The sequence below is a fragment of the Hemitrygon akajei genome, chromosome 4 (assembly GCF_048418815.1).
Source record: "Hemitrygon akajei chromosome 4, sHemAka1.3, whole genome shotgun sequence".
NCBI classification, from domain to species: domain Eukaryota; kingdom Metazoa; phylum Chordata; class Chondrichthyes; order Myliobatiformes; family Dasyatidae; genus Hemitrygon; species Hemitrygon akajei.
Window position 1 is genome coordinate 183,824,380 of NC_133127.1, and position 24,422 is coordinate 183,848,801.

A 24,422-nucleotide genomic window follows, 5' to 3' on the forward strand; every position below is an offset into this window, starting at 1 on the left:
GCAGGTCAGATGTCTTCAAAATGATATCCTTCCCTCCAACAATACCAAATAAGGCAGTCAAAGGATTAGGCTTAAAATTTACTTCAAAAAGTACAGAAAAAGTTTGGAATAATTCCTTCCAATATTTTTCAAGACTTGTGCATGTCCAAAATATACGAATGAATGAAGCTCTCCATTGTTACACCTATCACAGTAGGGAGATATATCCATATAAAAACCAGATAGCTTATCCTTGGTCATATAAGCCCTATGGACCACTTTCAATTGTAGGAGGGAATGGCAGGCACATAATGATGAAGTATTAAGCAGTTTAAAAATTTCATTCCAAGTTTCTTTAGAAATTGAAGTTTGTAAATCTTGTTCCCAAAGATTTTTGATTTTGTCTAAAGAGTCATTTCTCATTCCCATCAACATATCATAAATATCAGATACTGAACCATTATAAAAATGTTTCAAATGAAGAATTTCATCTAATAAGTTCTTATCAGGGCTTTTAGGAAATGTATATAATTGAGATTGCAAAAAGTCTCTAATTTGTAAATATTGAAAAAAGTGGGTTTTTGGCAAACTATATTTAGTTAACAGTTGTTCGAATGAAGAAATACTTCCTCCAACAAACAGATCCTGGAAACATTTAATACCCAGTCTATCTCATTGTTTAAAAACTACATCAGTTGTGGAGGGCTTAAAGAAATAATTAAGAAAAATGAGACTAGAAAGGGAAAATCTTAATTAACCAAAGTGTTTTCTAAATTGTCTCCAGATCCTCAAGGTATGTGTAACTACCAAATTTTCAGTTATTTTACTTAAAGATAAAGGAAGTGAAGATCCCAAAAGAGAGATGATGGAGAATTTATTAACAGAGTTAGCTTCTAAAGAAACCCACCCTGGACAGTCCTCATGATTAATATAATATAACCAAAACGCAAGATTCCGTATATTAATTGCCCAATAATAAAACCTAAAATTTGGTAAAGCTAAACCTCCATTCTTTTTAACTTTCTGGAGATGAACTTTATTCAGTCAAGGATGTTTATTTTTCCATATACAAGAGGATAAAATAGAGTTAAGAGAATCAAAAAAGGATTTAGGAATAAAAACGGATAAGGCCTGGAAGAGATATATAAATTTAGGTAAGATATTCATTTTAATAGAATTAATTCGGCCAATCAATGATAACAAAAGAGACGACCAATTTGATAATGTTCTTTTCATATAGTTTAATAAAGTAAGAAAATTTTCTTTAAATAGGTATTTATAATTCTTAGTAATTGTTACACCCAAATAAGTAAATTGGTTTCTTACAATTCTCAAAGGAAGATTAGTATTAATTGACACCAAATTATTCAAAGGAAAAAGTTCACTCTTATGTAGGTTCAATTTATATCCAGAAAACTGGCTAAAATGAGAGAGTAGAGAAAGTGCAGAAGGTAACGAAGTCTCAACATTAGAAATAAAAAGCAATAAGTCATCCGCATAAAGTAAAACTTTGTGGGCAGTACCTTTCCGCAAAATACCAGTGATATCACTAGATTCTCAAAAGGCAATAGATAAGAGTTCTAAGGTCAGGTCAAAGAGCAAAGGGCTCAAAGGACAACCTTGTCTGGTTCCACATTGAAGTTTAAATGGTTTAGAATTCTGAGAATTAGTAAGAACCTGAGCAGAAGGAGATAAATAAAGTAATTTAATCCACTGAGTAAAATAGGGCCCAAAATTTAATTTTTCTAAAATTTTAAATAAATAATGCCATTCAACCTGATAAAAAGCCCTCTCAGTGTCTAAGGATATCACAACATTCTGATATCTCGTTAGAAGGAGAATAGATAACATTTAATAACTGGCGAATACTAAAATGGGAATATTGTTTTTTCATAAATGCTGTCTGAGCTTCAGAAATGATAGATGGTGAGATATTTTCAGTCCTACAAGCTAGAACTTTAGATAGGATTTTAGTATCAACATTAAGTAAGGAGATTGGTCTGTATGAAGAACATTCAGTTGGGTTCTTACTGTTTTTAAGAATAAGTGACATAGAAGCTTCATAAAAGATTGCGGCAACCCTACCCAACTTAAAAGAATTCGAAACGACTGAACATAAATGAGGTATAAGCAGTGATGAAAAAGCCTTATAAAATTCTCCAGAAAATCCATCAGGCCCTGGAGCCTTCCGAGTGCTGTGCACGTACAGCTTCAGCAATTTCTTCATGAGAAATAGGTTGATCAGACTGTTTTTGGTTATCCACAGAAAGTGTAAGAATATTTAATTGGTCTAAAGAGTTATTCATTACAGTATTATCCTTAGCAGGGTCAGAACTATAAAGTTTAGAGCAAAATTCTCTAAAGGTATCATTTATTTCTAAATGATCAGTTGTCCTGACACCATTAGCTTTACAAATTTCTTTAATCTCTCATTTAGCAATAGAAGTTTTAATTTGGTTAGCCAATAATTTACCTGTTTTATCTCCAGGAATATAAAATTGACTTTTATCCTTTAGGAGTTGAGTTTCAATAGGATATGTTAAAAAAAGATCATATTTCAACCAGGATCTGAAGCCAAGGCATATTCTTGGTCTAATTGTTTCAGCTGATTGGCTAAATTAACTCTCTCTTTATTAGCTTTTTTCTTACCACTTGCAGTATAAGAGATGATTTGTCCTCTAATATATGCCTTAAAGGCAACCCATATAACAAGGCTAGAAGTCTCCATCACCATATTCTCTTCAAAAAAGAGAATAATTTGTCTCTCCAAAAACTTTTAAAAATCCTTGTCAGATAACAAAGTTAGATTAAAATGCCAGAATCTGTTTGTTTGAGGGAAACCAGAAAGATTTAAAGATAAAAACACAGGAGCATGATCAGAGAAAGCAATCTCTTTATATTCACAAGATCAAACTAGTGGAATCATTTGGCTATCAATAAAAAAAAATAATCAATTCTCGAATACACATGGTGAACATGAGAGCAAAACGAATATTCTCTATCCGCTGGATATAAAAAGCTCCAATTATCAGCAATACCACACTTCATTAAAAATGAGTCAATACACAAAGCTGATTTATTAAGTGTCTCTGATTTAGATGATGATCCATCTAAAACCGGATCTAACCAGCAATTAAAGTCTCCTGCCATCACCAATGAGTACAAACTCAAATCAGGCAGGAATGAAAAAAAAACACTCAGAGAATCCTGGATCATCTATATTTGGGGTATATACATTAGCAAATACCACTAATTTATTCTCTAATTTCCCTGATACAATAACAAAATGCCCATTAGTTTCAGAGACTACCTTGTGTTGAACAAAGGGAACTGTATTATCCATAAAAATCAAAACTCCCCTAGACTTGGTCTGAAAACAAGAGTGAAAATGTAATCCTCTCCATCGGCTAAAAAGGCATGAATTATCAGAGTTACATACGCGAGTCGCTTGTAAAAAAATAATTGGGACCTTAAGTTTTTTAATATAGGCAAAAGTCTTATTTCGTTTCACAGGGTGATTTAAACCTTTCACGTTAAGATGAAGTAGGTTAGTAGTATAATACTATTTAAAAGAAAAGATAGAGCGATAATCCCTGAAATGATTAATAAAACTAAGCAGTGACTTTTGAGATAAGGTAACCAAACAACAGATTTGGCTGAGAATCCAATCAGCTTCCAGGAAAACAAACCCAAGCCCCCTCCTCCCTCCCAAAGAGAGAAAGTGGACCAAAGAAATTCAACGCCTATAGCTAATCATAATATCCCCCCAGAGAACTTGCTGGCTTAGCTCCAAATTAATTTCAAGGTTAGAAGTATTCCAACCTAATCAAAACAACAAATAAATAAACACTTAATTCTGTTTTCATGAACTCTAGAAAAATAAGTATAATATACAATATGAACACACAAAGTATTAGCTCGTTAAAGTCTTATTCTCAAAGTAAAGCCTTAAAAGGTTCAAAAAGAGAGTTGAGTACAAGTTTTACCAAAAGTAAAATATGCAGCTGTTCATGTAAAAAATAATAAACAGTCAATTTTCTGACTTTAAAAATTCCGAGCCTCTAAACTCAAATGGAAATATTCCTTCGAACCATCCCTCATTATAATTCTGAGCCGAGCCAGATACCATAAAGGTTTAAAATTTTTGTTGAACACCTCTGACATGACACTTTTAAACTTAGCACGCTCCCTTGTGATCTCTGCTGAGAAATCCTCAACTATCCTAAACTTCTTGCCATTGTAATCGATCATACCTCTCCAACGGGATTCATGAATTATAAGATCCTTTGGTTGAAATTCATGAAAGCAGATTATTACTGAACGAGGTCTATTTCCAAGCATTCTATTCCCAGGCACTCTGTGACTTTGGTCAATCATCGGTGTCGACTTTAAAATATTAGGGAATAGCTGAACCAGGAAGTTTGCAAAGAATTCCATAGGGCGATCACCTTCCGTTAACTTGTCGAGACCAGAAATTCGTAAGTCATTTCTTCTGTTTTCTAGAATAGAATCCAGTTTTATACCTAGCTGTTTAATTTCAGAGCCGAGTTGTTGGAACTCTTTGGAGGATTCTTTTCTGAATCGCTGAAATTCCTCGGAAGCTTCTTTTCTGTGTTTTTGCAGCAATTCAAGAATAGAATCCAAAGATATAGAAGGATCATCTTCTTCTTCTTTAGTACCTTTAGCAATTCTTGTAGCCATGGCAAGATAGTGTCACATTCAAAAGTAAGGTTTCAAATCAGGCTGGAAAATAAAGTAAGCTAGGAACAGCTGAAAAAAGCTGTTATTCCATCCACAGCCAGCAGGAAAGTCCATTCTCTATTTTTAAGTTATAAATATTATTAAACAGCTTCTTTCCCCCTGCCATCAGATTCGTAGATGGACATTGAACCCTTGAAAACTACTTCACTTTTTTAACTATATACTATTTCTGTTATTGCACAATTTTTAATGTATTCACTATACATACACTGTAATTGATTTACTTATTTATTTATCTCCTCTATATCATGTATTGCATTGAACTGCTGCTAAGTTAACAAATTTCACGTCACATGCCAGTGATAATAATCCTGATTTGTTACTGTAATTTATAGTTACTACATATTGAAATATACTGCTACCACATACTAACAGGTTCATGACTTATGTCAATGATATTAAATCTGATTTTGCTCTACAACAACCACTCCAATTATGTATAACCAACAATTCCCTTAGCTCTTATTTTACATTAGACCCTTTCGAAACACCAAATATGAACTACTGTTTGAAACTACAAATACACATTGGTGTGGACACTTTATTAGGTTCACTTGTACACCTGTTTGTTTATGCAAATATCTAATTAGCCAATCATGTGGCAGCAACTCAAACCATTAAAAAAAAATCCAGACATGGTTAAGAGGTTCAGTTGTTGCTCAGACCTAACATCAGAATGAGGAATACAATAAATGTGATCTAATTGGTTTGAGTATCTCAGAAACCGCCAATCTCATAAGATTTTCATGCACAACAGTCTAGAGTTTACAGAGAATGGTGCAAAAAGCAAAAACAAAAAAAATCTAGTGAGCAGCATTTCTGTGGGTGAAAATGCCTTGATAATGAGAGAGATCAGAAGAGACAGGAACTTGTTCAAGCTGACGAGAAGGCAACAGTAACTCAAATAATGATGCGTTACAACGGTTGTGATGGGCTGAAGAGCCTGCATTTTTGCTGATCCTATGACAAAAGGAACGTCTTTTAATATATTGAGTCAGTCTCTTAGCTGGAATATTTATAGTGTTTAGAAGTGTATTCCAAACTTGGATGTTCAAAAACAACTAGCTGATGCAGTGCATGTTAATATATTTCTCTTGGCTGACGTAACAATTACAAAGATTCCCAATGGCAGTAACCAAAGATAGGGCAACGAATAATTCAAGACACAAGTTTATTTATGACATGTATATCAGAAACTACAGTGAAATGCATTGTTTGCAATAACAAATAGTACACCCAAGGGTGTGCAGAGCGCAGTCCACGAAGTTGCCACACACTCGAAGGCCAACATTGCAAGTCCACAGTACTCAGCAGAATGACACAGAACACAAGTAACAAAACAACAGCAAAAGAAGCCCCTTCCCTCCCACCCGCATGCATACACAATCCTCTAAACCCAAGATAGTCCATCTTTTTCAGCTTCCAGTCTCCAATGGCCTCAGACTCGCAAGCATTGAGTCTTGAACTCCCTGGCGGACATGCAGAGATTCGCAGACCCAGGGCTCCCACCAATGGGCCTCGAGCTACTGCCTTCCAAATTAACTGTTTGCTCAAAAAATCAAACTTCTTACTTAAAAGTAGGGTGGGAGCTGGAAGCCATTTTCATGAGAGACTTTGGAAGGTCAGTCAGTAAAGACCAAGCTAATGTTAGGGGGAATTAATTAAAGCATTTAAAATGGCAATGTGTGCCTCTAACAAATGCAGAATTTTAACAGGAAGAATTAATCTGACTCAGAGAAAGGAAGGGTGAAGGTTGAGAAGTGATGCCCACATGCCAACTCTGTAATGAAGTGCAATTTCCTTTTATGCCTATCTTGCTTTCAGATGTAAGAATCTTGCTGAAAAAGCACTAATTTTAAGGAACTACAATTCCAAAGCTTGAAAAACACTGGCTGCAAATATTTCAATCTAAGATTTTCTTCTAATATTTACTGTAATGATTAGGTCAGATTTCCAGCAGTGAACATGACATTTAATTAGTAATGGTGCTGCATAATTTTGCCAGCAAAAAAACTTTTCATAAGTGCCTTTCTTATTTACCTGGGTTAAGTGACCTTGCGTTATGGAGTTATATAGCACTAAACAGTCACTTCGACTCATCTGGTCTAAATCTCATTTCAGACCCAATAAGATTCAAGATATAAGAGCAAATTTTGGTTTTCATGTCATTTACAATTCAGAATCAGGTATAATATCACCAGCATATGAAGTGAAATTTGTTGTTTTGCAGCAGTAGTACAATGCAAAACATAATAATGAAAACTATAAATTCCAACAAGTATAGGTTAAAAAATAAGTTAATTAAGTCGTGCAAAAAGAGGGGAAAAGTGAGGTAGTGTTCATGGGTACATTATCCATTCAGAAATCTGATGAAGTGGAAGAAACTATTCCCGAATCATTGAGTGATTCAGGCTACTTTGTCTCCTCCTTGATAGTAGCAATGAAAAGAGGTCATGTCCTGGGTAACGCAGGTCCTTAAAGTTCAACGTAAATTTATTATCGAAGTATATATGTGTCACCAAAATATGAAATGCAATCCAAGCCAATGCATGAAATCCAATAGCCATTATAGAATTAATGAAAGACCACACCTAACAGGGCAACCAGTGTGCAAAGGACAACAAACTATGCAAATAAAAAGAAAGATAGAGATAGATAAAGAGACTTTCTGTTCTTGTTCTTTTTTCTGCAGGGGGAGGGATTTGGGGGTCGATGAGCCTGATCTGTTTGTTCAACTGTTTTTGTGTAGGGGAGAGATTTGGGAGGGATTCGATGTGCCTGATCAGTTGTGTTCATTAATTTTGTACGGGAGGAGGAATTTGGGGGTCAATGTGCCTCGGTCGTTTTTGCTCGGTTTATGTGCAGGAGGACAGATTTGGGGGTTGATGTACCTGATCTGTTTTTGAGAGGTTTTTTTTGGCAGGGAGGTGGGATTGGGAGGTGATGATTATGTTGCCTTTCTTTTCTTTCTTGGTTTCATGGCTACCCAGGGAACAGAAGAATTTCAGAGTTGCATAGTTTGATAATAAAATAAACTTTTGAACCTTCGAAGCGATAGGTAGATAAATAAACAATAAATATTGAGAACATGAGATGAAGCGTCCTTGAAAGCGAGTCCATAAGTTGTGGGAACAATTTAGTGAGAGGCATGTGAAGTTATCCCTTTGGTTCAAAATCCTGATGGTTGACTGTTCCTGACCTCGGGGTGAGTTCCAAGGCTACTGTACTTTCTTCCTGATTGCAGCAGTGAAAAGAGAACAGAACTTGGGTGGAGGGGTTCCCTGATGAAGGATGCTATTTCCTGCAACAACGCTCCATGTAGATGTGCTCAATGGTGGGGAGGTGTTTCCCCATGATAGACTGCACCATATCCATTACTTTTTGTAGGATTTTCCATTCAACAGCACTGGTGTACTGCATTAAGTCAATTTAAAAGTGCATTGCTTAAAGGGAAATTCCATGCTGCGGGTTATGGTGAGAGTAATTCAAAAGAGATAAATTTAGTATTGTACATAGTCTGCAGAGCATTGCCATGGTTCACTGCACCATACTGGAATCAGGGTTCTTAATGATAGATGCTGCCTTTTTGAGGCATTTCCTTTTGAAGGTGTCCTGGATACTGGGGAGGCTAGTGCCCATGATAGATCTGACTGAGCATACAACTTTTTGCAGCTTTTTCCAATCCTGTACACTGGTCCCTCCATACCAGACGTTGATGCAAAATGTACTTCGGAGAACATTCTAACATCTATAGAAATTTGAGAGTTCTCTCAAATTCCTAATGAAATTCTTTGTATTTGCATCAATATGTTTGGCCCACGATAGATCTTCAGAGGTCAGAAGAAAAGCCAGGCTCTTTCAAGCTGACAGGGAGGCCAGAATAACTGAAATAACCAGGCATTACAACAGTAGCGTGCAGAACAGCATCTCTGAATGCACAATATGTTGAACCTTGAAGAGGATGCATTACAGTATCAGAAGACCACAAGCATACACTCAACAGCCTCCTTATTAGGTACAGAAGTCTATTGTAATTTAACTATGTACTGTATGTACGTAACATATATAACCATATAACGTACATAGAAACAAGACGTTTCTTCAAACCAGGGTGTCATGCACAGTAGTACATATTACACACACAGCACATGATAACTTATGAAGGTAAGGAAAATCTACAGATGAATCACACATAAATAACAAACTAAAGTGGATTAACATTAAATATTGTCAGGTACAGAACAGATTAACCAGTGACGCTTTGAATACGATGCAGCAGGGAGTTCAGAAGCCCAACAGCCTGAGGTAAGAAACTGTTTCTCACTCTAACCATTCTTGTTTTTATGCATTGTAGTCTCCTGTCTGATGGTAGAAAGTCAAAGAGGATGCTGGATGGATGGGTGGGTTTCTCGATAATACTAAATATTCCTGATAACTGTCCCCAATGTATCAAAAGGAGACCCCTATGATCCTCTCAGCTGTTCTCACAGTCCTTTATAGGGACGTCAGGTTCAAAGATCAGCTGCTTCCATAATAGATGGAGATGCAACTTGTCAGGATGGTCTCAATGGTGCTCCTGTAAAATGCAGTTAAGATGGGGGGAAGGATGGCTGTGCCTTCTTGTTCAGGGAGATAATATTAAGGAACCAGGTGAGGTCGTCCATAGTGTGATATCCTAGGAACTTGGTGCACTTAACTCTCTCTACAGAGGAGGCATGTATTCGCAGAGGGGGATGGTTTGTCTGCACCTTCCTGAAGTCCACAATGATTTCCTTTGTCTTCTCCACATTCAGGCTTGGGTTGTTCTTCTCACACCAATCCACCAACTGCAAACACAAAGTGCATGGCAGATGCTGTGGTCAAATCAAGATGTACAAAAAAGCTGGATGTACTCAGCAGATTGGGCAGCATCCGTGGAAAGACATTGAAAGCATCAGGACGAAGGGTTTCGACCCGGAACGTTGACTGCTTCTTTTAAGGGATGCTGCCCGACCTGCTGAGTTCATCCAGCTTTTTTGCACATCTTGAATCCACCAACTGCTCCACTTCTTCTCTATACTCCATTTCATCAGCATTCTTGAAAGGGCCAACTGCTGCTGTGTCACCTGCAAACCTGAGGGCGGCTCCTGTGAAACAGTTATGCGTCAGCAGTGTGCACAGCAGCCGGCTGAGCGCACAGCCTTGGGGAGCACCAGTGCTCAGCGTAATGGGACGAGAGACATTGCTGCCCATACGGACTGACTGTGGCCTCACTGTTAAGAAGTCCCGTATCCAATTGCGGAGAGAGGTGTTGAGACCCAGCGAGGGCAGTTTCCTCACCAGTTTCTGGGGTAAGATGGTGTTGAATGCTGAACTGAAGTCTATGAACAGTCATCTGGCATTTGAGACCCAATTTTCCAGGTAGCATAGGAGAAAATGGAGTGCAGAGGTTATTGCACAGTTAGTGAATCGATTTGAGCGATAAGCGAACTGGAAAGAAGTATTCTGGTCACTCACACACACGTACCAGAAGGGACCAAAATAAGTGGCCACTGGGTGTAAAACATGCCTTAAACACAAGATGGGAAGAATTATAAAGGTGTTATGAAGAAATGTTAAAGCAAAAGGCATATTAGAAAAGCATTCTAGTTCCATTTTCTGTTGGGATCCAACTGATCAAACCAGAATAGCCCCCCCCCCTTCAAAAAAATGAAGAGTTGCAAATATATACAGCACTTTCCACGAATTAATAGATCATTTTGGAAGTTCCCCCCTTACAGCAAAACACCAGTACGTTCTAACTCAATCACAAAGGCTATTCTGGTCTATTACAAGAATTCAATCTTTCCTAAGAATTTCTGCAAAGCAATTGCTCATTTGGAATTTTGGAAGGTTTCAAATATATTTTTGATTTACCGGCATTACTAACAAGTTGGTCAGGGTAAGATTCTTACACAATAGCAAAAAGCGCTGCGGATCCTGAAAATCTGAAATTAAAGTCAGGAAATGCTAGAAACAGCAAGTCAGGCAGCAATCATAAAACAGAAGTAGAGTTAGTTGTCCAGATTGCTTGTTTTTCCATTAGGTTTTTGGTGTCCATGTCTTTGTGTGCAGTTTTTCATTGACTCTACTGTGTTTCTTTTTATTTTCTGTGAATGCAAATGAATCTCAGGGTAGCATATGGAGACATACATGTACTTTGATAATAAATACTTTGAAGAAATACAACAGAATTAGCGAAAACCTACACACAAATTGTGACAATCAACGTGAAAAAGGACACAACTCTGCAAATACAATTAATCAAACAACAAGTAAATAAATAAGTGAGAACATGAGTTGTAGAGTCCTTGAAAGTGAGTCCATAGGTTGTGCAATCAGTTCAGTGTTGTAGTGAGTGAACTTATCCAGGAGTAATAACTGATTCTGAACCTGGTGGTGTGGGATCAAAGGCTCCTATACCTCCTTTTCGATGGCAGCAGTGTGAAGAGAGGTGGATGTTGGAGGTCCTTGACGATGGATACTGTGACCACACTTCTTGTATCAGAATCAGTGGCATGTGTCATGAAATTTATAGTAATAAAAACAAAAAATTACAATAAGTATACATAAAAAAGAAAATTTAATTAAATAAGTAGTGCCAAAAGAGAAGGGGGAAATTAGTGAGGTAGTGTCCAGGGGTTCATTGTCCATTTGGAAATCTGATGGTGGAGGGGAAGAACCCATTTCTGAAACATTGAATGTCTGTCTTCAGGCTCCTGTATCTCCTCGACAGTAACAATAAGAAGGCATGTCCTGGTGATAGGTTCCTTATTGATGTACGCCACCTTATTGAGGCATTGCCTTTTAAAGGCATTCTGGATGCTGCCACTCTGTCTGATCCTGTGCAGTGGCCACTCCATGCCAGATGGTGATGCAGCCAGTTAGAATGCTGCCCGTGGTATGCGTGTGGAAATTTGCAAGTATCTTTATGACATACCAATTCTCTTCGAATGCCTAATGAAATATAGTCTTCTTTGTAATTGTATCAATATGTTGGACATAGGAAAGATCTTCAGAGATATTGGCTCCCAGGAACTGGAAACTGCTCACCCTTTCCACTCTGATCCCTCGATGAGGTTTGATTTGTGTTGCTTCAACTTCTTATTCCTGAAATCCACAATCAATTCCTCGGTCTAAATGACGTTGGATGCAAGATTGTTGTTGCAACACCACTTCACCACTCAACATAGATCTCAAGTGAGATCTGTCTCACTTCTGTAAGCCTCCTCATCACTATCTGATAATCTGTCAACAATGGTTGTCTTGTTAGCAAACTTGTGGCTAGGCTCAGCTGCAGTCTACCTAGACAAGGATCTGGACCTGCTACAATTTGCCCATCGCCACAATCTGTCTGCAGTGGGTGCAATCTCAATAGCTCTCCGCTCGGCCTTGGATCATCTGGACAATATGTCAGGCTGCTGTTTGTTGACTATGGCTCAGTGTTCAACACAATCATACCCTCAGTTCTAATCAACAAGCTCTGAAACCTGGGCCCCTGTGACTCCCCTTGCAAATGACTTCTTGTCTTCTTCACCAGGAGACTATAGTCTCTGTGGACTGGAAGTAGTATCTCCTCCTCATGGACAATCAACAATGATGCAACTCAAGAATACACATGTAGCCCACTGCTCTATTCTTTCGTGTAGATGGGCACAATGGAGGGGAGGGCTTTGCCTGAGAAGGACTGGGCTGTATCCAATACTTTTGACAAAGTTTGCCATTCTTGGGCATTAATGCTTCTATCCCAGGCCATGATGCAAATGTCAGGACTTTTGTGTCCGTCCCACAGTTGTCCAGTTAGTGGGCTTCTGGCTTCTAAACATTCCAGCCTTGCTGTGTTACTTGCTTGGGATGGCATCCCAGGGCAGGTCCTCAAGTGTGTGCAGAACAGCTAGCTGGTGTGTTTAAGGATATTTTTAATCTCTCCCTCTTCCAGTGTGAAGTGCCCTCCTGTTTCAAATCGTCTATCATTGTCCCTGTACCTAAGAAAACCAAGGTAGCGTGCCTGAATGATTGGCACCCTCTCACCTCAATTATACGCAAATGCTTTGAGAGGCTGGTTAAAGACTACATCTGCAGCTTGCTACCACCCATACTAGACCTCCTACAATTCACCTATTGATGATGCCATCACCACAGCACTACACACTGTCTTCACTCACTGGAGAAGCGGAATTCCAACATCAGAATGCTGTTCCTGGACTACAGTTCAGCATTCAACACCATAATTCACTCCAGACTTGTCAGAAAGCTCGGAGACCTCAGCCTGCACCCCACCTTGTGCAACTGGATCCTAGACTTCCTATCGGATCGCCAACAGGTGGCAAGGATGGGCTTCCTCACCTCTGCCCCTCTGACCCTCAACACAGGTGCCCCCAGGGTTGTGTTCCCAAGTCCCCCTTCTCTATTCCCTGTACACACAGCTCTAATCTTCTGATCAAGTTTGCAGATGACACGACTTTGATCGGCCTTATTTCTAGCGGTGATGAGACAGCCTACAGAGGAGAGGTTAACACCCTGACACAGTGGTGCCAAAATAACAACTGCCCCCCTCGATGTCCAAAGAAACGAAAGAACTGATTGTGGATTACAGGAGGCTTGCCCCGATCAACATCAATGGGTGTGCAGTTGAAAGGACGAGTAGTTTCAAGTTCCTCGGTACACTCATGACTGAAGATCTCACCTGGACTGTACACACTGGCTGTGCTGCAAAAAAAAAGCACAACAGCATCTCTTCTATCTCAGGCGACTGAAGGAGTTCAGTATGAGCCTCCAAATCCTCAAGACCTTCTACAGGGGCACCATTGGGAGCATCCTGACTGGCTGCATCACCACCTGGTATGGGAACTGCACCAACCTTGATCGCTGGGCACTGCAGAGAGTGGTACGGACAGCCCAGCACATCTGTGGATGTGAACTCCCCGCCACTGAGGACATTTATAGCAACAGGTGTGGAATGAAGGCTGGGAGCTCATCAGGAAAACCAATCACCCCAATCATAAACAGTTCCAGCTGCTTCTGCCTAGCAAACAGTACCACGGCATTAAAGCCAGGACCAATGGGCTACAGGACAGATTCTTTCTACAGGCCATTAAACTTATAAACTCACATGTTTGCATATTGCGACAGAGTCATAACAAAATATTTTTACTCCCTCATGTTGTGGGACAGATGTAAGATTTAAATAAATTCATTTTTATCTTGTATGATAACTGACCACACCCGTGAATACTTATTTTGAGCACTTAAGCTGTGTGAAATGGGCTGAGTCTTTACTTGATCAATCACTTGATAGTGTGTCCGTCTTGTACTCCACTGCAGTATTCCTTTTGAGTGTTTCTTTTTTTTTGTCCTTGCCTTGCTATTTTTGCACTTTGCATTTTGGACCTGTTTTACTTCAGAACCGTGTATTCAGTCTGGTGTGTTTTTTTTTGGAATTGCTTGTCTGCTCCTTTTGGACTCCAGTTTTTGTTACATTGAACCACAGCCTGTGTTTCTGATTTGGATTATTGCCTTTGTTTTGGAAATGTGCTGGAAAGGCAAAATATCCAATAAAGTACCTGTCTAAATATTCATCTGCACCTTGGATCATTTCTCACTTGGTCCCTTACGAACTGTGGTAGAGTTCCAGACTGCCACACTGGAGACCTGGGTTCATGTTCAGACAAGCCTAACAACAACCAGTCAGGATACCACAAGTAAAACACTATATAGGAGCAGAATTAGGTCATTTGGCCCTCAAGCTTGCTCTGCCATTTCATCATAGCTGATCCATTTCCCTCTCAGCCCCAATCTCCTGCCTTCTCCAGTACCCCTTCATGTCCTGACTAATCAAGAATCCATCAGCTGCTGCCTTCCACAGACCTCACCACTCTCTGGCTAAAGAAATTCCTCCTCATTTCTGTTCTATATGGATATCCCTCAATGTCCTCTGGTCTTAAGACTCCCCAACCATAGGAAACATCCTCTCCACATCCACTCCATCAAGACCTTTCAACATCCGATAGGTTTCAATAAGATATCCCCTCATTCTTCTGAATTTCAGTGAATACATGCCCAGAGCCACCAAACACTTCTCATCTAATAAGCCTTTCATTTTCAGAAACCTCCTTTGAACTCTCTCCAATATCAGGACATCTATTCTTAGATAAGGGGCCCTAAACTACTCACAATATTCCAAGTGAGGCCTCACTAGTACTTTATTGCAGCCTCAGCACTACCCTCTTGTTTTGATTTTCCAGTCCTTCCGAAACGAATGCTAACATCGCATTTGCCTTCCTCACCACTGACTCAACCTGCAAATGAACCTTCAGGGAATTCTGCACAAGGACTTCCAAGTCCCTTTGCACTGTGATCTATAGAAGTTTGACAAGGCTTGAAAAAGGAAAGTGGGAGGATAGCGTTTGAAGAAATGAGAGAAATTTGCCTCAGTTGACCTTTGTTTCATACCTTACATTTAGTTTGTTTAGCTCACCTCATCCCTTAGCACTTCAGAAGTTATGGTGTTTTTCTAGTCTGGGTTTGCACTGATAGTGGGCAAGTAAAAATGCAAATTACTTTTGTTAATTAAACTCCCCTTGAATATGTTCATATCACCAACAAATAAAAGTTCAAAGCAAATGTATTAATAAAGTATGTACGGGGTGATTGATAAGTTTGTGGCCTAAGGTAGAAGGAGTCAGTTTTAGAAAACCTAGCACATTTATTTTTTAACATAGTTCCCTCCTAGGCCACAAACTTATCAATCACCCCACGTATATGTCACCACATTCCATCCAAAAATTCTTTTTCTTCTGGGCATGCCCTATAAATCCAATAACCATCATAGAGTCAGTGAAGGACTGCACCAACAAGGTGGACAAGCAGTGTGCAAAAGGCAAGAAACTGAAAATAGGGGAAAAAAGAAAAAAAGAAATATTAATAATAATAAATAAATAAGCAGTAAATATCGAGAACATGGGGTGAAGAGTCCTTGGTTGTGGGAATAGTTCAAGTGAAGTTAACCCCTTGGTTCAAGAGCCCGACAGTTGAAGGGTAATAACTGTTCATGAACCTGGTGCTGGAGCCCCGAGGATCCTGTACCTCTTTCCTGATGGTGAGGGCGAGTAGAGACGTGTATGGTGGGGGTCCCTGATGACTATTACAAATCGGACTGAATCATCTGAAATGCGATTCACATTCTGGGAATGGCTGAAAATTTCCCAAATGTAACTACACACTTCACAGGAAAGCTTTCTTCCTGTTCTTGGCTCACATTACAATTTCTAAGTCGTTCTGCTTTCAAATATGTATTCATTCGTAATAATTTATTTGACTACTGTTCTCCCATCCACCCCAAGCTTTTCCTCAAACTCTTAGTACCTTCATTATAAATACCATTTAATCTTTGGTTAAACTCTATCTTAGTATTCACATCTTCCAATCACGCTCTGACACATATCATATGTATATTCTTCACCATTTAGTGTAGTGTTTAGCACAGCGCTTTACAGGACAGGAGACCAGGGTTCAATTCCCACCACTGCCTGCAAGGAGTTTATGCGTTCTCCCCATGACTGTGGGTTTCCTTTGGGTGCTCTGGTTTTCACTCACAGTCCAAAGACATAGAATTGCTGGGCAGCATGACTCAAGGGGGCCAGAAGGGCTTATTCCATGCTATATCTCAAATTTTAAAAGCTGCCCGTCTCCCACTGCAAACTTTACTTTTCCAGAAGTCTCCCATCTACAAAGACTTGCTCATGTTGTCAATGAACTACATTATCTTCCATTGTTTCAATGCTATAAATTTAGATCTCCTCTCATATTTAAATCTATCCTTCCCTATCCAAGTTTTTAGCACAAGTCACGGAAGAAATTTAAAATTATTCAGACCTTATGAACAAAATATCAAATTAATTCAAAACACAAAAGTAGTTATATACAATAACCAAAATCAAAATAATTTCTGAGACTAACTCAGCTCTCTGGTTATACAGTGCCTACAAAAAGTACCACCCCTTGGAAGTTTTCATGTTTTATTGTTTTACAACATTGAATCACAGTGGATTTAATTTGGCTTTTTTTGACACTGCTTAACAGAAAAAGACTTTCATCACAAACTGAAAACAGACCTCCACAAAGTAATCTAAATTAATTACAAATATAAAACACAAAATAATTGATTGTATTAGTACTCACTCCTTTTAATATGACACACTAACATATGATCACTGATGCAGTGAATTGGTTTTAGAAGTCACATAATTAGTTAAGTGGAGATCAGTAAAGGTGTTTCAATTGATTATAGTAAAAATACACCTGTATCTGGAAGGTCCAACTGCTGGCGAGTCAGAATCCTAGCAAAAACTATATCGGTAATGCACTCCCCCCACCCCTTCACCATTTCCCATCCCCTTTTTCCCTCTCTCACCTTATCTCCTTTCCTGTCAATTGCCATGAAAACAAAAGAACACTCCAAGCAACTCCATGAAAAGGATAATGAAAAGCACAAGTCAGGAGATGGATACAAGAAAATTTCCAAGTCACTGAATATCCCTTGGAGTACAGTTAAGTCAATCATCAAGAAATGGAAAGAATATGGCACAGCTGTAAATCTGCCTAGAGCAGGCCGTCCTCAAAATCTGAGTGACTGTGCAAGAAGGTGACTAGTGAGGGAAGTCACCAAGTGACCTGTGACAACTCTGGAGGAGTTACAAACTTCAGTGGCTGAAATGGCAGCGAACAACTGTTGCCTGGGTGCTTCACCTGTCACAGCTTCATGGGAGAGTGGCAAAGAGCAAACCACTGTTGTAAAAAAAATCTCACATGAAATCTCAGCTAGAGTTTGCCAGAAGGCATATGGGAAACTCTGAAATCCGCTGGAAGAAGGTTCTATGGTCTGATAAGACAAAAATTGAGCCTTTTGTCCATCTGGCTAACCACTGTGTTTGGTGTAAGCCTAACACTGCATTATCATCACACACACCATCCCTACAATGAAAAGGAGTAAATGTGCAGACACTGGAAATCCAAGCAATGCAAAATGTAGGAGGAACTCAGCAGGCCAGGCAGCATCTGTGGAAAGAGTACAGTCGATGTTTTAGACCAAGACCCTTCAGCTGGACTGGAGAAAAAAAAAGAAAAAAAATGATAACGATCCATGACCTCCTCTACTGTTGCAATGAGGCCACACTCAGGTTGGAGGAACAACACCTTGTATTCCATCTGGGTAGTCTCCAACCTGATGGCATGATCATTGATTTCTCAGACTGCCGGTAATGCCCTTCCCATTCCTTTTCTCATCTTATCTCCTTGCCTGCCCATCGCCTCCCTCTGGTGCCCCTGCCCCTTTTCTTTCTACCATGCCCTTCTGTTCTCTCCTACTGGACTCCTACTTCTCCAGCCCTGTATCTCTTCTCGGCCCGAAATGTTGACTGTATTTTTTCCCCATAGATGCTGCCGGGTCTGCTGAGTTCCTCCAGAACTTCTTGTGTGATCCTTACCATGAAGCATGGTGGTGGGTGCATCATGCTGTGGGGATGCTTCACTGAAGCAGGCCCCGGAAGGCTTGTGAAGGTAGAGGGTAAAATGAATGCCGCAGAATACAGGGAGTCCGCAAGATGCAGTCTGCAAGAGAACTGCGACTTGGGATTGTTTTCCATCAAGACAATGACTCCAAGCCACAACTACACAGGAGTGGCTTAAAAACAACAAAGTTAATGCCCTGGAGAGGCCAAGCCTAGACGTCAATCCAATTGAGAATTTGTGGCTGGACTTGAAAAGGGCTGTTTCCTCACAATCTCCGTACAATCTGACAGAGCTTGAGCAGTTTTGTAAAGAAGAATGGGGAAATATTGCAGAGTCCAGATATGCAAAGCCTAGAGAGACCACATAGGCTCAAAGCTATAATTGCTGCCAAAGGTGCATCTACTGTGTACTGACTTGAAGGGGTGAGTAATCATAAAATCAATTTTTTTTGTGTTTAATAATTGTAATAAATTTTGACCAATTTGTAAAAACTTGTTCTCTCTTTGACACAGAAGAGTATTTCCTGTTGATCAGGGTCAAAAAAGCCAAATTAAATCTACTGTGACTCAATATTGTAAAACACTAAAACATGAAAACTTCCAGGGTGGGGGGGGGGGGAGTGGTGAATACTTTTTAATAGACACCGTATTGCTTAATATTTAGCTTCAGAATCCCTACTGAAATCAGTAAGGTCTTGCTTATACTTAACCTGGCAAAATGTCTGAATGGTGATTCAGTGAATAAGGTCCCACTGGTATAAATTTCTGGTAAGTATTATTAAGGCTTCTTTCCATTTGAATTCCAATATTGTCCCAAGGCACTGACCCACCAGTGTTTCTATTGGATAGCATAACAGGACTTGAGGGACATCTTATATATTTCTATTTTCTGGTTTTTTTGTGACATCCCAATTGCAAAATAGATTCAAAGCACATTGATACCAGTAGCCTTGAATCTACAAGGAATGCAGAACCAAGTTTGCGCCCTTTGACCAGAAAAGTACTGAAGGAAATTTAGCCTTAATTCTAAGCTATCAACTGCTCAGCAAGTTTGACTAATTATGGTATTGTAGTGGCTGTTATTGGCATGTGGAAATCTGGACTTTTCCTCCAGAGACACAAGAGCTTTTCATAGTATTGTAGAATCATGTTATCAGGGCTTGCATCATTATCTCTGGAAAGTCAAATTCAACTTAACAAAATAAAAATGAATTCTTTAAATTGTCTTTTAAAATGGATTTCCAGCATCCACAGTCTCTCTTTTTAATCCAACCAACAGGAATGAGGGTGCAGAAGAGGTTTGCCAGGATTCTGCCTGGATTAGAGAGCATATCATATGAAGATAGTCTGAGGAAGTTAGGGTTTTTCTTAAAGCAAAGGAGGATGAGAGGTGATGTGATCAAGGTGCACAAGACGATAAGCGGTATAGATCAAGTAGACAACTACAGTCTTGGGGAAGTACATAGAAATATAGAAAACCTACAGCACAATACAGGTCCTTTGGCCCACAAAGTTGTGCCAAACATGTCCCTACCTTAGAATTTACTAGGCTTACCCATAGTCCTCTATTTTTCTAACCTCCATGTACCTAACCAAAAGACTCTTAAACGACCCTATCATATCCACCACCACCACCGATGCCAGCAGCCCATTCCATGCACTCACCTCTGTCTGAATAAAACACTTACCCCGACATCTCCTCTGTACCTACTCCACAGCACCTTCAACCTGTGTCCTGTTGTGGCAACCATTTCAGCCCTAGGAAAAAGCCTCTGACTATCCACACGATCAATATCTCTTATCATCTTATACATCTCTATCAGGTCACCTCTCATCCTCTGTCGCTCCAAGGAGAAAAGGCCTAGTTCACTCAACTTATTCTCATAAGGCATGTTCCCCAATCCAGGCAACATCCTTATAAGTCTCCTCTGCACACTTTCTATGGCTTCCACATCCTTCCTGTAGTGAGGTGACCAGAACTGAGCACACTACTCCAAGTGGGGTCTGACCAGGGTCCAATATAGCTGCAACATTACCCCTCGGCTTCTAAATTCAATTCCACAATTGATGAAGGCCAATGCACCGTACACCTTCTTAACCAGAGTCAACCTGCGCAGCTGCTTTGAGTGTCCTCTGGACTCAGACCCCAAGATCCCTCAAATCCTCCACACTGCCAAGAGTCTCATCATTAATGCTATATTCTGCCACCATATTTGACCTACCAAAATGAACCACTTCACACTTATCTGGGTTAAACTCCATCTGCCAGTTGTCAGCCCAGTTTTGCATCCTATCAATGTCCCATTGTAACTTCTAACAGCCCTCCACACTATCCACTACACCCCCAACCTTTGTGTCATCAGTAAACTTACTAACCCATCCCTTCACTTCCTCATCCAGGTCATTTATAAAAATCACAAAGAGTAAGGGCCCCAGAACAGATCCCTGAGGCACTCCACTGATGACTGGCCTCCATGCAGAATATGAACCATCTACAACCACTCTTTGCCTTCTGTGGGCAAGAAAGTTCTGGATCCACAAAGCAATGTCCCCTTGGATGCCATGCCTCCTTACTTTCTCAATAAGCCGTGCATGGGGTACCTTATCAAATGCCTTGCTGAAATCCATATACACTACATCTGCAGCTCTACCTTCATCAATGTGTTTAGTCACATCCTCAAACAAGTCAATCAGGATCGTAAGGCATGACCTGCCCTTGACAAAGCCATGCTGACTACTCCTAATCATATTACACCTCTCAACAACACAGTACAGCACAGAAACAGGTGCTTCGGCCCATCTAGTCCATGCTGAATGATTTAAACTGCCTAGTCCCATCAGCTGCTCCCAGAACATATGCCTCCATACCCCACCATCCACGTACCTGTCCAAACTTCTCTTAAACGTTCAAATCGAGCTCACATGCACCACTTGCACTGGCAACTCAGTCCACACTCTCATGTCCCTCTAAGTGAAGTTTATCGTCATGTTGAAGATTTTTCCCCCTGGGGCGGAAATGGCTAATATAGGAGGAGATCATTTTAAATTGATTCAAGAAATGTATAATGTCAGAGGTAGGGTGTTTACAAAGTGAGTAGTGATTGCATAGGATGTCCTGTCAGGGGTGGTGGCAGAGACAGATACATTAGGGACTTTAAAAAGCTTTTAGATAAGCACATGGATGGAACAAAAATGGAGGACTTTGTGGGAGGGCGAGAGGTGATTGATTGTTGAGTAGGTTAAATGTTCAGAGCAACTTCATGGGCCAAAGAGCTTGTTACTGTGCCGTACTGTTCAATTAAAAATGGCACATGAATGTTCTGCAGGGATGGATATCTAACATCTTCACCCATCCTCGTCTATATTTGACTGGGCACTTGTGTCCTGAGTCTTTTGTCTCCAAACTGAAATGCACTGGACCGGGGCAAGAAGCAAACAAGGAAGCAGCTCAAACATTCTGTGAATGAGCAAGCAACTAGAGACATGGTTGGGCTTCCCTGCATTGTATTCTTGGTGTTAATGGGTACATGATTGCAGATACTCTTCCCCTATGCCAATGACAAGGAGAAGCATTCGTATATGATTACACTCCATTTGTCAGCTGGCATTGAGAGATAATAGGAGCAGTTAGACCTTTTTGTGTTGCTCAGGGAAGCTGTCTTGTTACCATACTCTTCTCCTTATACCTGCTCCCCTTAGGAGACATAATCCAGCAGCATAAACTCCATGTCCGCAGTTATGCGGATGACACAATTGCATATCTAGTTTGAGCCTGATGATGATAATACTCTATCTCCTCTGACTTCTGGCTTAGCAACAATAAATAAGTGGATAAACAACTATTTCCAAAAACTAAATTAAGATGAAACTGGAATAATTTTGGTAGGGCCCAAAGCCAAAAGAAATAAAGTTCTTGAGAACTATGCAGTGTTGGCTCCCCTTGTACAAGCCTGGCTGTAACTCTTGTTTTAAGTTGAAGTTTAACTCTCACGTAAAGAAAGTGACGAGAGCATTTCGACACTTGAAGCATCGCAAATGTGCGCTCGTGTCAGTCACGTGATGATGCTACAAAACTAATGTACGCCTTTATATCGAATAGACTAGATTACTGCAATACACTTTTTACTGGCCTTCCGAAGCAATCTATTGACAAATTAAACTTATTCAGAGCACCACTGATAGATTTTAATTAAAACGAGGATGAGGGCGCATATCACCCCTGTCCTCGCTACTCTGCGTTGGCTTCCTGTACCTTCGCAACGAGTCCCGATAGCGAAAAAGAGCTTTGACCAGCGGTCAATCCAGACATCAGAAATCTAAGATAAAGGGGCTACAGTCAGCTCCACTGCCCGAGTACAAAAAGCAGCAGCGATACTTGACAGTGAAACAGGCAATTGGCGTTTGGGATTGATTAGCCAGAGCAAATTAAAGCAAACACAAGCACAGCGGCTGTCGTCTGAGTGGTGATCTTGGTCTTGGAGGTTTCAGCCAGAGACTTCATCCAGAGAAGGCAAAAAAAAAGCTCTAGGTTAAGATTTTTCCCTCTCCCTTCTTTATATCTGGTCAGCTAGGATAGTAGAGATGCCAGGTAGGATAGTGAAATGCTCCTCTTGCGGGATGTGACCTCCAGTATCCCTGTACAACTGTGAGAAGCGCATCCAGCTGCAGCTTCTAACGATCTGCATCAAGGAGCTGGAGCTGGAACTGGATGAAATGCGGATCATTCGGAAAACTGAGGGGGTGATAGATGGGACATAGAGAGGTAGTTGCGCCTGAGGTGCAGGACACAGTAAGGGGGAAAGGGGCCAGTGCAGAGACTCTGATCTAACAGAGGAAAGTCACAGTGGTCGGTCTCTGGCTCTGTGACTCAGAAGGGAACGGGGGGGGGAGAAGTGGCACGCTATGGTGACAGGGCATTTGTTAGTTGGGGGAACGGATAGGGGGTTCTGTGGGCGAGAACGAGATTCCCAGGAGGTATGTTGCCTCCCGGATTCCCGGGTCCGGGATATCTCGGATCGAGTCCTCAGCATTCTTAAGTGGGAGGACGAACAGCCAGAAGATGTGGTCCATGTAGGTACCAATGACATGGGTGGTACGAGTGACAAGGTTCTACATAGGGAGTTGGGTGCTAACTTGAAGGGCAGGACCTCCAGGAGTGTGATATCAGGATTGCTACCCATGCCACGTGCTAATGAGGACAGAACTAGGAAGATTATACAGTTCAATACGCGGCTAAGGATTGGTGTAGGAGGAAGAGCATAAGATTCTTGGATCATTGGTCTCTCTTCCAGGGAAGGTGGGGCTTCTATTGAAGGGTCGGTTTGCATCTGAACTGGACGGGGGCTATTATCCCAGTGGGAAGATTTGTTAATACAGCCTGGTGGAGTTTAAACCAGAGTTGCAGGGCGATGGGAACTAGAGTGCCAGAGCAGTTAGTTGAAAAGTTGTCTTAACAATCACATGCCTGTTCCTTTAAAACAAATACTTTTAGTTATTTGAATTGAAATACCCAATGAAAAAGTTTGAGTTGTAAGACGGGTTCGAACCTTACCTTTCTTTCTTGAGACTGTCTCCAAGTACAAGCTGCTTCGTCGGCACCAATTTGTTCTGTCACTTCTGCCTGTGCGGCTCAGTGTGAAGACTGCTAATATATTGGAAAGTCCCTCTCTGCTCTTCTGTTGTGGTCACTGCTCCAATAAACAAAACTTCCTGTTCATCTGATATGCCTTAATCTGTGAAGCCGAAGTCCTTGGAGGCAGCGAAGCAGAGCACGAGCCAGTTTTGGTTCGACTTTTGTCTAGCTCGAGTCAGTCCCTCCCCTTTAACGCATTCACACGGGCTCCCTGGACAGCAACCTTTCAAGACCACGACCCCTACTGGCTAGAAGGACAAGAACAGCAAAAGCACAGGAAGTACCACCCCCTCGAATTTGCCCTCCAAGCCACACAGCATCTTGACTTAGGGGGAAAAAAAAATATTGCTTTTCCTTCACCTTTGCTGGGTAATACCCTGGAATTTTCTGCCGATCAGCATTTAAAAAAAAAATGTTTGCAGCTGTTCAGGAAGGCGTCTCACCACAATTCACCAAGGGCATTTAGGGATGGGCTGCCCAAGGCCTTGAATCAAAATACACAATAGACAATAGAACTATCTGGA

At 40.5% G+C, this 24,422-nt stretch overlaps 1 protein-coding gene across 2 annotated transcripts in view; it reads right to left on the bottom strand.

Annotated features, from left to right (window-relative positions):
• The window catches only part of LOC140727024 (interleukin-13 receptor subunit alpha-2-like), a 93,038-nt gene extending 68,993 nt beyond the window's left edge, over positions 1-24,045 (bottom strand). For both annotated transcript variants that reach the window (XM_073044185.1, XM_073044183.1), the window contains exon 1: positions 23,818-24,045. The gene's annotated coding sequence lies outside the window, so the exon portion shown is untranslated. The remainder of the gene's footprint in view (positions 1-23,817) is intronic.
• Between the last annotated feature and the right edge of the window lie 377 nt (positions 24,046-24,422).